The sequence below is a fragment of the Hippichthys cyanospilos genome, chromosome 1, assembly GCF_059441005.1.
Source record: "Hippichthys cyanospilos isolate Australia breed blue-spotted pipefish chromosome 1, RoL_Hcya_1.0, whole genome shotgun sequence".
Taxonomy (NCBI): domain Eukaryota; kingdom Metazoa; phylum Chordata; class Actinopteri; order Syngnathiformes; family Syngnathidae; genus Hippichthys; species Hippichthys cyanospilos.
Genome location: NC_142369.1, coordinates 14,170,422 through 14,185,077, shown reverse-complemented (window position 1 = coordinate 14,185,077; position 14,656 = coordinate 14,170,422). Strand labels below are relative to the sequence as shown.

Genomic DNA, 14,656 nt, shown 5'->3' with positions numbered 1-14,656 from the left:
CTGATCTTTGGTAGAAAATGACATTTACGTTGCACCCGACACGGCTTGTGAAAAGTATCATATTTCACAGCGAACACCGTTTAATTGCGCACATAATTAAGACTTTGAGAATGAACTTTACGGCTCAATGACGCAGTGAACATGAAATGTTCGATGAAATGTTTCACGTGTGAAGTTCTCCGTCCCGCTGTAAACCAGGTAAGCATTTATGATTGTAGGGATTTGTGTTAGGAGTCAATTTGTCAGCTTGACAACATGCTCATCTCATGTCAATATTCTTCTTTCTTAATGTCGTTTTTGTACGGTTAGTTATTACTGAGCTTGCTAATGATCTGATCATTTGAATCTGATGTGTCAGGGAAAGATATCTGGAAAACATACAGGACATCGAGGACTGACTTTGGACATCCCTATTTTACTCATACGACCATTCATTAAATGCATGGCTCTTTAAGTACCAACATAATGTCTACCAGCATAATGTTCGACGTCAAAATACAGTACCATAGTTTGGCCATATGTTCATAAAAAAAAAAAAAAAACGAGGTAATAATTTAAAAACAAACAAAATAGCACATTTCTGTATAGTTTATTTCATTTTCAGACGCTTTTGCCCTAATTACCAAGCTTTAAAGTAAAAACAGGGACCTCAGCAGGAAGTCTTTTGACCTGAGTACCCCCACTGGGCAGGTCAAAGTTGTATAGGCGCATGCGTTTTACCAGGGTAATAGATCACGACACTAAATGTGTTGGAATTTAGGAGTACCGCTCTTCATTATGTGAGCTTTTGGGTGAATAGTGGCAGCGCTGACATGAATATTTGAGGTTGTGATCCCCAGCAGGCGAGGGCCTCTGCTGGACCCCTCGCCTTGCTCTGATCATAGCTGTGCTTGTTAACACGGGTTGGCATTAAAACTGTCAACAATAACATGTTTACATGATGAAGTTGTGCAGCCCTTGATAAAAGTTTAATGTTTAATGACCGGCTGATGTGTCTTGAGATGACATGCCAACAGTGAAATTAATGACTTCAGATACAGTCCATACATGCTATCAGGCCAGAAAAAAACAGCACTCAAACACAACTTAGCACAATGGCTCAAACTCTATAAATGTTCTCAGATTTACATTATCTCCAGGTGCATCTCAATAAATGAGTTATTTATACAAAATACAACAACAGGATACAGTTACTAATATTTTCATTCAAGTGCAGTGATACACCACATATTCAACGTCCAGTCTTCTTTGATTTTTTAAATGAGTTCTATTTGCTGGAAATCTTACTCAATCACTTACATTTTCCTCAAGTCAACTTTAAATCTTTTCTTTCACTTTAGTGCCATGTTGTATAAAATTGGTCTTTCAAAAAGTACTTTTCTGCCTCTCTCAATGCAGCTATTGAAAGCTTGTCAGGTCAAATTTGCAGTTAGTATTTATATATCTACAAATCTACAAATATATTCCCTTGTGTGTTATTGTGAAGTTTTGTAGCTTAATGTCAATGTGCTACTGTGCTTATTTGTTTGCCTAGTGTATGCATAGTCAATTTGTGCTTGTATGCTGCTGATAAGCCTCATGTGAAGATGGTTTGTGTTGAAAAATATAACTACAGTATACATCGGTTTATGTCAAATACTGTTGGTTGTATGCATACTAGCTAGATGCTTGATGTTGGTGCCTTAGAGACACTTGGTTTTAACTACTTTTCCTCCATCCTGTGGGATTTTAAAATTATTCTTTCAAAAAAGAAATTTGTGTATAACAGCTTTATTTACCAAAGCACTATGCCTAATCTCATTCAGTTCATTAAAATTGACATTGATTTTTATTTGGAAAGTTTTTGTCAGCTGTAAGATTTAATCAATTATACAGAATAAAATACTTCGATATTTTTCTGTGAGAAAAATCAACACAATGATAGCTACTTAGAAAATAAAATATTACACGCATTTATTCTTTTGCATACCTCGTCCTTTCGAAATGGTAAAATTCCCGCAGTGGGCTGATTGACAGCCAGTGGGGCGAAGAAAAATATTAACAGAAAGGTATTTTGCTTTTATAAGGGACCTCGGATCTTAAACCCACAGCATTCATAAAGCCGCCTTACATAATTATGCTTTTATAGTTGAATAAACGCTAATGCTACCTTGTAATTTGATGGTTGCAAGCGTAGCAATTTGCATACCCCGTTTTTTTTTTTTTTTTTACTTTGGGGCTTTATTTTATTTCCCTGTTTATTTAAGGCAGTATATTCACATCCTAACCCAGTGATTGTACTTGCCTTCTCTAAGATTGTTTTCACTTTATTTCTAACAGTCATCTCTTCCTACATGGCGGTTCGCTTTTGGTGCCATGGGAGCATCACCATTTTTTTTTCCAAAATCGTCCCTACATTGTGGATGGTTTGCTTAAGCAACCCGCCATTTTGAGCTGCGTGTTATTGCAAGGCAGAACTGTCCTAAATTACACAAGTGCATAGAGTAAATTAGACATGATTAGCTAATTTAATTTAGCCTGCCACTGCTAGCCATAACAAACTGGTCCTCCACAGAATAAATATATTTAAAAAATAAATACATTTTGTGATTTCTTTATTCCACTACCAGAGTATTTGAATTGGCTTTTTAAAAGTACTATATGGTGTTTAAAAAAAAAGTACAATGGTATTCATGGGGAAAACTCTTAATAGTATGTAAGCAGAGACTAATGTGTTTACTTCAAGGTCATCTCTGGAATTTACTGTCGAAAAGATGAGTTTTGTAGCAGAGGCTGATCAAGGTTAGACGGGCTGTATAACTTAATGAGTCTTCCAGCTCCCGGACTGACGAAGATGGATTTTCTGCTCTCGGCAGAGCAGTTTGAGAGCGAGCAGCAAAAATGTGGCAATAATTTAGTTGGCCTGCAGTGAGAATATGTCTCACAGAGGTAATGGTGCCCTTAAAGCTGCACTGGCTGCAATGGGGAGGAAGCATTCATCAGGCTGCTGTTAATGTGAAATATTGACCACTTTTCCAAGAAGAAGAAAAAATGTTCCGTTTCTGGGTTTAAAAATCTTTGCGGGGAAAAGCGTGATGAGGCATTTCTTCACTTTTATTTCACTTTTATTTGTTGTACTACTATTTTCCGCTGACCATTTATAATATAAGTTTGCGTAAAAGTCTCAGGTACCATTAGTTTTGTTGTTTACTGGAATGACTACGTACATATAACTGGAATGAATAAAGCTTGTTCAGAAGAACCCAGAACGGTTAAAGTGAACAAGTGAAAACACATTTGTCAAGCGTCACCTTTGAGTTTGTTTGCTCGTCTGTTACAGTTCTACTGATGTCACTCTGACGCAAATAGTGAACGTCAAACGCAGTACGAGATAGATTTTGAATTCTTTCCTTCATGTGTTTTGGTTTTGCTTCACCTTTATGCAATCACTCACACATACAGTGGTGCCTTGAAATATGAGTTGCATTTGTTCCATGACCATGCTCATAATTCAATACACTTATCTAAACTCCATCTTTCCCCAATGGAAAGAATGGAAATGCCATTAAAGCCGTGCTACTTTACCCTCCAAAAAAATAATTGGAATTTCTTTTTAATCAGGAAAACAGCACTATAATTTGTGACTTTATTAAACCAGAGTAATACATAATTAAATTAAATGGATAAACTAATTCCATTGGTTCTTAATGATTTAATGTTTTAATTCCGATACCACTGTAGGAGTGCAATAATAATTCCCTCCTCCCCAACCCCGCCAAGAAGTTCAATACAAATTATTTATTATATTGTCTTATCTTCAAATTGTCTAATCTCCACTGTTTGCGTTCAAATAACCATTACTTAAATACTATCGACTAATCTTCTATCTTTGATTACACATTTGGTGCGTATGACCATTGTTGAAAATACAGTACATGGACAACTCACTGCGCATATATGTTTATAGGAATTCATTAATATTTGTTGCAATGATGCAGCTGTTTTACCAATGAGATTTGTTTATTAAAATTGATTGTTTGGTTGGAATTTACCTTATATTTTTCAATAGTTTGGATTATTTAAATGACAAAATGAGAGACAATGTAATTACGCCTCATTTCAACCGCATGTCCAATTCATCTTGTGTATATTGATGAGTTAATACCTATTTTTGCCAGCAGGGGGCGTTAGAGATCTAAGCTGTGACTACAATATGTCTCCGCTTTCAATTTTAGCAGGTTTTATGCTGTTACTGCTGAAGGAGTGGAGTCGAACTTTTTCTCGTATTTTAAATTGAATTGAAATATAAGTGTTAACGTTATCACAGCTTTAACAACAAGGAAAGAAAGCCAGCTGCTGACAGGCGACAAATCTACGATGTTTTTTTTTTAGCTGCAAATACAACTTTTTTCAATTTAACTTTTCCAGGTTCTGCACGTTGAGCCTGTATGCGTATACAGTACTACATAATATACATAGAAATCCTATAACCTACTTGTTGAGCCAATTGCACAACTGGTCTGACGCATCTTTTTGGAATTGACGTGGGTTTTTATCAGCTCTTTGACTGGCCTTCCCCCAGCGCAGTGTAAAAACAGCTGGGAGGAAGATGAGGTCGTCAATCTACCTCAGCCAGCGATGGATGGTATAGGCTCACTGACCCAGTGACTCCACTTCAAAAGAGCCCCCCCCCCATTTTCAAGCTCCTCCACCCCCTCCTTGTCTTCAATTGAACTTTACTGAGACACATCAGCTGGCTCAGCTGCGCCAAATGCACGTGTGCTTAAAAAAAGGCGTGTTTCACATTTGCAACAAATCACATCGACTTTAGATTGCTCCATAGGGCAACTGTCCCCTTGTCCTTCTTGTTCTTAGAAGAGGTAATTTGATTCCTATGGCTAATATCAATTAAAAATGGTTACTTTCACACCATAGCCAACCAAAATGGGTAAGAAGTCATTGTCATACCATCTATTGTCATTGTTTCTTAAAATTAAAAAAATACAAGGGTGAGCAAACCCAAATAAAAAAGCAGTGTCAAAAAGAGATTTTAGCGTCATTTCGCTTTTTAGACATTAGATGAGAATGAATGGACCATTGATTGCCTTCTGCAAAACGGTGTTGGCTCCAATGCAACAATCACAACGAGTACTGCCAGCCGATAATATCGATACGGAGTTACAAGCGTATTGCAATACCACGTTCAGTTTCCAATATATTGCGTTTCGAATTTTAAATGCCTTATTTAACAGTAAATGTTACAATACATTACTTTTCAAGTGAGGCGATGTTCCGAGGGAAAAGTGGTCGCTGAGGAAAAGGAGAAACAACAGAAAAAGAAAACTTTATGATATGAAGATAACGTTTCCTTCGTTTATGTCGTAGTCATATCTCGGGCTTCCTAATCCTATTTACGGTGTCCGTAGGAAGCTCCTGCATGTGTTCCAGAGAAGCGCAATAATATCGGAGCAGTCATATTAATAAGCAGTAGAATCAATTTTCCCTCATACTTTCTGATGTGCCTTTATACATTTTAAACGATTTCCCAGCATTGATTAAATATATCTCTAATACAACACATGTCGTTTGTATTTCATTATAAACTTGACAACTGCAATAAAACTTTAACCATCAAGTGGAAGCAGCAATATAATTCAATATCTGATTCTTTATTCCTGGCCAGGGTATACGTTTTATATATATATATATATATATATATATATATATATATATATATATATATATATATATATATATATATATATGAATGTGTGTGTGTGTGTGTGTTTACAGCTGAGCACATGACACACCACACCACAATTCCCTATTAAGTGAAACAAAATCAACACATAACACATATCATTTGTATTTCATTGTAAACTTGATGACCGGAATAAAACTTTAACTATCAAGTAGACGCAGCAATAAAATCAATATCTGATTCTTTATTCCTGGCTGGGTTTCCCTGACACTTGTTGCTAGGCAGATGTCATGCAGCTGAATGATTGCTACTTCTTATTAACCAATTAATATTTCTGTAAAAGGCAATATACTGTCTTGTCTTTCTTCAGAAAACACATATACCAAACACTTTTAGTGGGTGGAGGCTTGACCAAATTAATTGCATTTCCATTCAATTTTAATAGGCAATGGGTATTTCACAAGCAAGGTTCGTTTCTCTGTGAAGAAAGCAGACCAGGCTGTAGGTCAAGTGCATATTGATAGGGTGAAAGAGCAAACGGCATGTGTGCCTGTGAAAGTGTATGTAGGAATGGGAGGTGAGGAGAAAGGCAAGTGACGTCTATGAGTCCATCCCACAGGAAGCCTCCATCTTACACTTCCTGCCTCTCTTCCCAGCGTCTTTTTTAGCCTCCCGTCTCCTTGACCCCTGCGCCCCCTCACCTTGCAGCCGTGGTTCATCAGACACCTGGTTATCTCTATCCACATTCCTCCCCCACTCCTGTCTCCATTGCTTTTCCAGTTGTCTCTCCGTGGTTGGAAATCGGGATGCCTCCCGTGTGAGTGTGTGCGTGTGTGTGTTTGTGTACATCTGGCCTACATGAGGCGTGCAAAGACAACAGACAAGTAATAGGAGAAGTGTGTAGGCGTGTGGGGGTGGGTGTGCACATCAAGGTGCACAAGTGCAGACGACAGAGGCAGCTGGATGTCTTCGTCAGCTAAATCCAATCTGAATGTATTTTTACATGAACTTTTGCTTCTCACCCACAAAAACCACATGCGTCTCAGAACTGTCTGAAAAAGACGGTTGAAATGTGTCATGATTTACTATTAACTTTATGACAAGAATTACAATGGGTATACATTTAGGAAAAATCTAATATTAGGGAGTAGAGCCTGACAATAATATCTCAAAATCTTCAGAAGTGGCCCCAAAAAATCTTTTTGTTTAGCCATCTGTTACAATAGAAGACAAAGAAAGTGACTTTTACCCTCCCTCACCCCACCAAAAAATGGCAGAAAATCAACTGATTTTTGCAGATTTTATTGTTATGTTTCATGCATAAAATTCACCCCCGGCCCCCAAAAAAGTCAGATAAGTTTAATGACAGATCTTTATATCCCAATATAGCAAGTTATTTCAAAACTGTAAGATATTAATGAACATTTTCTTTTTTTCTTCTTCTAATTCCTGATTGGAAAAGGGTCACAAATGGGAAGTGGATAATGGTATGGGTCAGTGTACAAGAACCAATATCTCATAGTAGGGGTGGGAATCTGACCTGTGATTTGTTTGGCAACATATTAGTCTTTGTTCTCCTGTATTGGTGTTGGATGACGCCTGTCACCTCAGCTTTCTCCTCATAAATGACGGGATAAGTACCCAGAAGCACAAGCTATGAAAGTTAAGTTTACTTTAAAACTGGTTTTAAATCAGGATTTATTATTGTTTGAAGATTTTGTACACTATTTATTTCTGAATAAAACAACCATTCGTTTAAATGTTTCTTGTATTCATTCAGATTAACCCCTTCCCCCCTCAAAAAAAAAGATTTTTTTGGGGTGTCGTTTTGCCTAGCCTACCTTATTGCATCTCCAAGCAAAGTGACCTTCCACAGCCATGTGCTCTTAATGAATGGTGGCTTTGTGGCTCAGCGCAGACACATGCCAAGTTCTGCCAAGCATATGCAGCCTGCTGGCGACAATCGGCGCGCACTGAAAGCAACACGGCTGCCTCGAGCTAATCTGTCTAACTAATGCAAAGTATGAGCAGATGAAGGTTGCCTCGGTTCTTTTCTGAGGCATTTTGGCGGTTTACAGTTTGCCTGAGGTTTCCTCCCCATTACCTTTGCTTGCACCTGGCAAGCCGCAAAACACTAAGCGACGTGGGGAAGTGACAAATTGAGGGGTTTTGGCAGTCGGCTGGTGGTAAAACATGCCTGTTTACATGGGAGGATCCCACAGAACCACATGACGTGCCGCTGGCAGCCAATAAAATCCCAGCACGGGAGGGTACAAAGGGAGTTGTACGGAGGAAGGCTGAGAGTAGAAGGAGACAGTAAATGGCAGAGCCTTAACCCGCGAGGCAACTTCTATATGAATTTCTCAAATTTGGGAGACATTATGATAATTAGTTGGATTGTGGATTCCTTTTAAGTGCATTTTTCAGCAGATGTAGAACCCTTAAATTATGGGAATAATGTAACTGCCAGCATCATCATAGTTAACATTTTCCGGGTTTTACACAAATCCATTAAATCACCAAAGGACTCATCAGTCGGTGTCCTAGGCCTCATGTTAAGGGGAGTTGGGATGGGCCGAGACCAAACTCTTTAAGACTTCGACAGAAATGTCTGAGAGAGGAAACCCTATCCTGCACTTGTCATTGTTCTTCAGGAATATGCTATGATTTAGAGGGTGGAGAACACAGGGATGTGGGCACCGAATTCAATGTTAGAGCAGACAATTTATGTCTGTTTTCTCATAATGGAAACCTTGTTGAAGGCGTGTATATATGATATGTGCGTGTGTGCGGACATAATATATGTATGTATAATATAGCTGTACAAATGCTAAAGCTGCCTTGTAATTTGAATCTCTCTCTCTCTCTCTCTCTCTCTCTCTCTATATATATATATATATATATATATATATATATATATATATATATATATATATATATATATTTTTTTTTTTTTTTTTTTTTTTTTTTTTTTTCAAATGTCCAGATCGGAACATCATCTGAGATTTGAACACTTTAAAACCGGTGGAAGGTTTTAATTTCAACAGATGATATTGGGTAAAACGTTTTTTTTTGGCCTCAACCTCAAAACAACTTTTCCGTTGAGCTTACAAGTCATTCTTGAGGCATCATCTGCCAAAGTTTGCTTGTTCTAATATGGCTATGTGTGTGTGTTTTTTTAAAGTCAAATTATCTCAAAACTGAATTTCAATTTTGATCATGATTTGGCATTTGGTGTGGCCTAGAGGTGAACTGAAAGTTTTATTGTGGATATCCTAGCTAAAATGCCCAAATAACTGGTGATGAATGACATTTGAATTATTCGCCAATGTTCGGATGACATGATGATCTGCCTGCCATGACATGACATTTGTTCTGTTACAGTAATGTAAAAAATAAATGAACAAACTAGAATGCTTTACTTCTGATTTCAAAACAACTAAGCCATCAATACGTTGTATACAGTAATAATACTGTGAGACAATTTAAAATCGACTTGGTTTCCTCATCATATCGGCCCAATGAAGGAAGTTCTCGCTACAAAATGGCCCGCGACAAAAATGAGTTTGACATTTCTGTGCCAGAGGGTAAGTTATTGCTGTTTTTACCGTTATTGGTTTGTCCATTCCTATAACTCGCTCGTCAAATGACATTGTAGATGATGAACTGCAGGTCATTCAAGGCAGCTTCAAAGGGAAGTGCTAGCTTGTTTGTCGGGTTAAAAGAATGCATTAGCAATAGTGCGCATCTTCAAAATATATATTCATACGTTGCAATTACAATTTGAACTTTTCGGCTGCGAGGTAGTGTTTATATGAATCCCCAAAATTTACATTTCTGGGCAAAATTCATATTTTTGTCAAGAACTCAAAAGCTAATATACCCTACATAGGTTTGGTTTTGTCAAAATATGTCACAATTACAAAGCGACACTTAACAAAGTTTAAAGAGACATGCTCAAATTGACTTAAAGACGACCCTGAAAAACTCATCGTTACGGGGTTTCTGGCTAATACTCAAAGACGGTAGGCATGTTGCTATAGGCTGAAGTATGTATAGTCAGTTTCTGTGTGTCATTTATAGCACTTCGTGTTAGTGTCCTCCGTCATAGCCATCCTCAGTCTCGTCTATTCATTTGTTTGTCAAATGAGGAACTTTTCCATTATCATTCTTAATTCGAAGACTTAGTCACCTCATTTGTGTGAAGCACTAAAACAGTTGGGATTCAGGAGTTGTTAATCCCAATGTGTGGTGTGGTTTTGTGTGGGTTTTCGTTGGCGGTGGTGTGCGTTTTGTGTTGAAGAGGACCCAATTAACAAAACTTCCATGTGAATCCCTTTCCATTCGTCTTGACTGCGTATGACGAGTGACACAGCTATCTTCGGGAAGTTAGGAGGCTACGCCATTAACTGCTTACTAGCCAATCAGCAGGGCACAAAAGACAATTCACCCTCACAATCACACTTGAGGACAATTTGGAGAGTTGAATAAACATGTTATGCATGTTTTTGTAATAAGGGGGAAAACAAGGTCACCTAAACATGCAAAAGCCGCATGGGGAGGACGTGCCAACAAGACATCCACCTTTTACTTTCCCTTCGCCTTTTTCTTTTAAACTAAAAAGATTGTCTCTTCAAATTCCAATTAGAAGATTGCATGGCGTAATTTCCATTTCACCGTTTCATTCGTCAGAACTTGAACAGTTGAAAAGAGAAGACACACACACACAAACACACACATCCTCAAGCCAGCTGCATAAGCCAAGAAGTGTCTATGAAGACAGCAGTCTTGTCTTTCAAATCGTGTCACAAGGGATACAAGACTGTGAGCCGCAGTGGATTTATGACGTCTTCTTGCCACCTTTGCAAATGATGTGACACTTTAGTGTTAATCACTCTTTTAGCAGCTTATAGTGATAAATGAGCGAATGTCATCAAGGCCCTTGAAATATTGATAAACGTTTGATTCATGAGGGAGCAGCAAGGTCACTTTGCAGCGTTTTCTTTCACAGCACCTTATTGGAATCCTCGTCGAACAAAAGGGGTTAACGTTAAAGGTTTTTTTTCTAATCATGTTGTGGATTTTTGCGAGGGGGGATGCCTTCCTACCTGTTAATAAATCAAAGTTCCCGGGGATTATATAACGTTATAACAATGTGATTTTATTTTCTTCAGGCTTTGTTCACATTTTTTGTTGACATGACCATTAAAAGTCCAAACCTGTCCACAGGCACTGATTCAAATCTCCACCCCGTCTTTGATGGTGCGCATTGTTTGACCTATCAGTTTGGTCTTTTGCGCCAAAGGCAAATACATTATTCAAGTTTGGGTGATTACCTTTCAACTGCTATCTCGTCTTCTATGTAGTCAGGCCAAGAATGTTCACAGATGGAAGAGGACTAATGGTCCAGATGGCTGTGGAAAAATATGGCTTTCAAGTGAGAACATCTGACAATTATGGTCTCCTGCTCTACCATACACACACTTATGGCAATTGTTTTCGTCTGAACAATGGAGAAATATCAGAATAATAATTTTATCCACCAACACGTGAACAGCATACAAAAGCTTACCCTTTGCTGATCATCCCTGTTGTTAAAATGTTGTTTTAAATAGGATGAGGTCGTAGAAACCTTTTGTAGTGTGTGCGACAGATGAAATTTAGACAAATGTTAACGAAACCATCTTCTATAGTTGTAGAGCAGGCAGTTATGAACAAGAACCGACATTTTCTGTATGGGAGTCATGTAACGCATGATATAGTCATCCAGTGGACATGACAATTAACTGCCCTCCCGTCCCTTGAATTAAGCAAGATGGTGCACCATAGTCTAAGGTTAAACTCCTATGTCGTGATCCAGTTGCAGCATGCCTTGATCCACAGGCATGGTGGCAATTTTAAATGTAAATAATAAAAAATGATAAGGAACTAATCCATTGAAACTTGAGAATCTTCAATATATGATTGTCAGTCAAAAATGATTGTAAATGAACAGTTCAATTCCTCTTGAATAATTGATCATATGTAGTCATGGTGTTTGACAGTCAACTTTGAATCAATATTTAATGGTCCATGTTTTTCCGTTGTTTTGCATGCATGGGCATTTCCAAATGGTGTATTTTTAGCTCGTCAGTCATGTATTAATATGATGGAGAATGACTATGATAGACAACTTTTTCCCCATTACCTCAATGCACATCTTTGTTGTGCTAAAATTTCTGTTTGTCACTTGACGAACTGTTCATTACCCATGGCTACATTATAAAGATCTCTAAGAGCGATTCCCAGAGTGAAGCACTTTACATTCTGCTAACATGGACCTAGAGAGAGATGAACCTAAAGATAGAACAACAGATTTATTGCCCCCCAGATGCTTCTGATTTACAACCATTGTTTAATCTCCAAATTCTAGCCACATGAAGGCTTTTCCCCTCTGTTTTGAAGCACTAATTTATAGAACCCCAAAGAATGCACGTTTAATGCGTTGTCTTTGTGCGGAAGACCAGCCAAAAGATCCATCTTGATGCCTGCAGTAACAGGGATCTTGGAACTGAATGTGGAGAATTTCTTCTGTAATCTTTGAACAGGTTGCATTGGTTATAGTTAAATACGGAAACCTCCAAACAACTTCCACAGGTTTCTATTAAGGGCTTATCTTAGTCCGAAGATGCAAAGTTTCCACAGAAAAAAAAAAGACACATCAAAATGCATCTGCCGCATAGAGTGAGTGCAGCCTTTTGTGTTGCGGGCAAGTTCCCACTGCACGACTGGCTTGAGTTGAGATTCCCAAGTGGCATTTTTTTTTTTCTCCCCAACTCCCGGCAAGTGTTTCTGTGTTGTGGTGGGAGGGTCGACGTGGGCCAGTGTTGCTGTTTATTTCCATTCTGTCATGTGAGTGAATCTGATTACAGGTCGTTAAGTCAATATTTAGCTTCTGCGGACAGCATCATCTTGGCCCGGTTTATTTATTCTGCAATCCGGCACACATCTGCTGCCAGTGTCATACGCGGTAGCAGACGTGTGCCGCGAGCAGGAAGCAAAGCAAACAATGAACACGCTATCCGCCTTGAGTAACTCGAGTCGGGGGGAAAAGGCGATTTGTGAAGCCATGACGTGCAGCTAGAGGTCAGGCTTATTTAGGATGCTTGTAATAGGTTCATTAGGAATGTTCTTTGACGGAAGAAGGGGCAATACAGTTCATACTAATGACATTTTTCACCACCAAATGGAGTAAACAAACGCATTGTCATGTAAAGACAGTTAGCTTTTTTGTCACAGTTTTTGTTTTTTTCTCACTGTAAACTATAAAACAACAAAAACAGGACAGTGTAAGGACTTTTGGTGGCAAAATAAGAATTCACTATAGGTTATCACAGTGCTTCTCAATTATTTTTTTGCAAAGCCTCCCATGAAAGGGAAAACATTTCACGCCACCAAATAGGACCATTGTCTAATAAAATTGTATAGGTATACATAAAATTGTTTCCTTATTAACATTAACAAAAGGAAAAGGAATGTAAATCAACATTCAACAAAAGTTTACTTAGTGTGTTAAAGCTCCTGTTACAAAACGTACATATGTCATTTCTTATTGAACCTAAAAATATTTTTGACCCACTGAACCGCTTGATCCTGAGTAAAATAATAAATCAATAAATAATAATCACTGTGAATTGACCTGGAACATTAACACAGGAGTACCACCTTAACTGAGTGCCACCATCTTAAATGTTTTAGTCTGAAGGAAATGTATAAAACATTGTGTTTTGTGTTTTCTGTATCACATTAATCATTAGTATGATTGACAAAAAATACCTGTTGTTGACAGCAATTTCAAATTTTGAGTCAGAAATGCCATCACATTGGGCGCCCTAGGGGGCCTACCCCATTATTTGAGAGGAACTGGTTTTCACAAGTATCACAATTCCTCGTTGTTTATGTATGTATATTAGTATTAAGGGTATAAGAAAAAACAATTTGATTCAGAAAATCTGTTTTAATTTGTAAAATGTGAACCCTAGTTTATATGTACATTTACAGTACTGAAGTAAATGCTGTAAAATGATTGTTTACTTTCAGCCAGAATCTCACTGCATCATACTGTTTCGAACTGAGCCGTACCTTACCAAATCGATTCGTAATCCCACCGAATTGACTCCCACTTTAAAATGCACTTTCCTTTAATCATTTCACACTCAATGTGTGTAATAAAATCAAATCAAATCCATACAGTATCCTTAGCAGTTAACGGATTTGCAGTATACACATTGCATGTCGCTGAGTATTAAGCGAAATTTGTCAGGTCATGAAAAAACAATATTATTCCATTTTTCAAATAATCTGCCTTATTACCAAACATTTAAAATCATATTTTTTTTCGTTGAATGTAAAAATGTTGACGTTTTCAAGTGCACACTTGTTCACACGAGTCGAACAATTTGCTTAACCTTTTAGCTTCTTTCCACACCGTGTTGGCCCTCAGGAAATTGTCGGGATAATAATTGAGTGTCATGCATTTTTGCGTTTGATTCCCCTCGTTTGAGGATCTGACGCTTGGGGGTTGCTGCCACTTTATTGGCCGCCAAGAGGAACACTCGGTTCAGGCCTCCTTTCATCTGGCCCTCGGGCAAGGAGGATTTGATATTTATTAAAAAAAGAGATCAGTGTATTTCCTGCAGTTCTGACTCTTTAACCTCGGGTTATGTCAGTGATGCAGACCACACACAGCGACTGGATCTGAAACACCTCCGCTGCATGTTTACCTCACCTACTATTTGAATTTTGGTAGGAAGTCAGAAATTCATTAGACTTTTAATTCTTTCCGTGCCGCCTTAGTCTTACCAATGTGTTTGCTCTTTGTCATTTCAACAGGACATACAATATTTGCATTGAATCTGTTTGTCTTAGGTCCACGTATAATGGCTTCATGCTCATTGTATTTCCATATGATCCTGAGGCCATGGCTTTTTATAAGCA

General features: G+C 38.0%; 1 long non-coding RNA gene across 1 annotated transcript in view; it reads left to right on the top strand.

The window, feature by feature from the left end:
• Positions 1 to 27: 27 nt before the first annotated feature.
• LOC148429355 (uncharacterized) overlaps positions 28 to 14,656 on the top strand; it is a 64,897-nt gene continuing 50,268 nt past the window's right edge. Inside the window, exon 1 of the long non-coding RNA XR_015867215.1 lies at positions 28 to 198. This is a non-coding gene — a long non-coding RNA (uncharacterized LOC148429355). The remainder of the gene's footprint in view (positions 199 to 14,656) is intronic.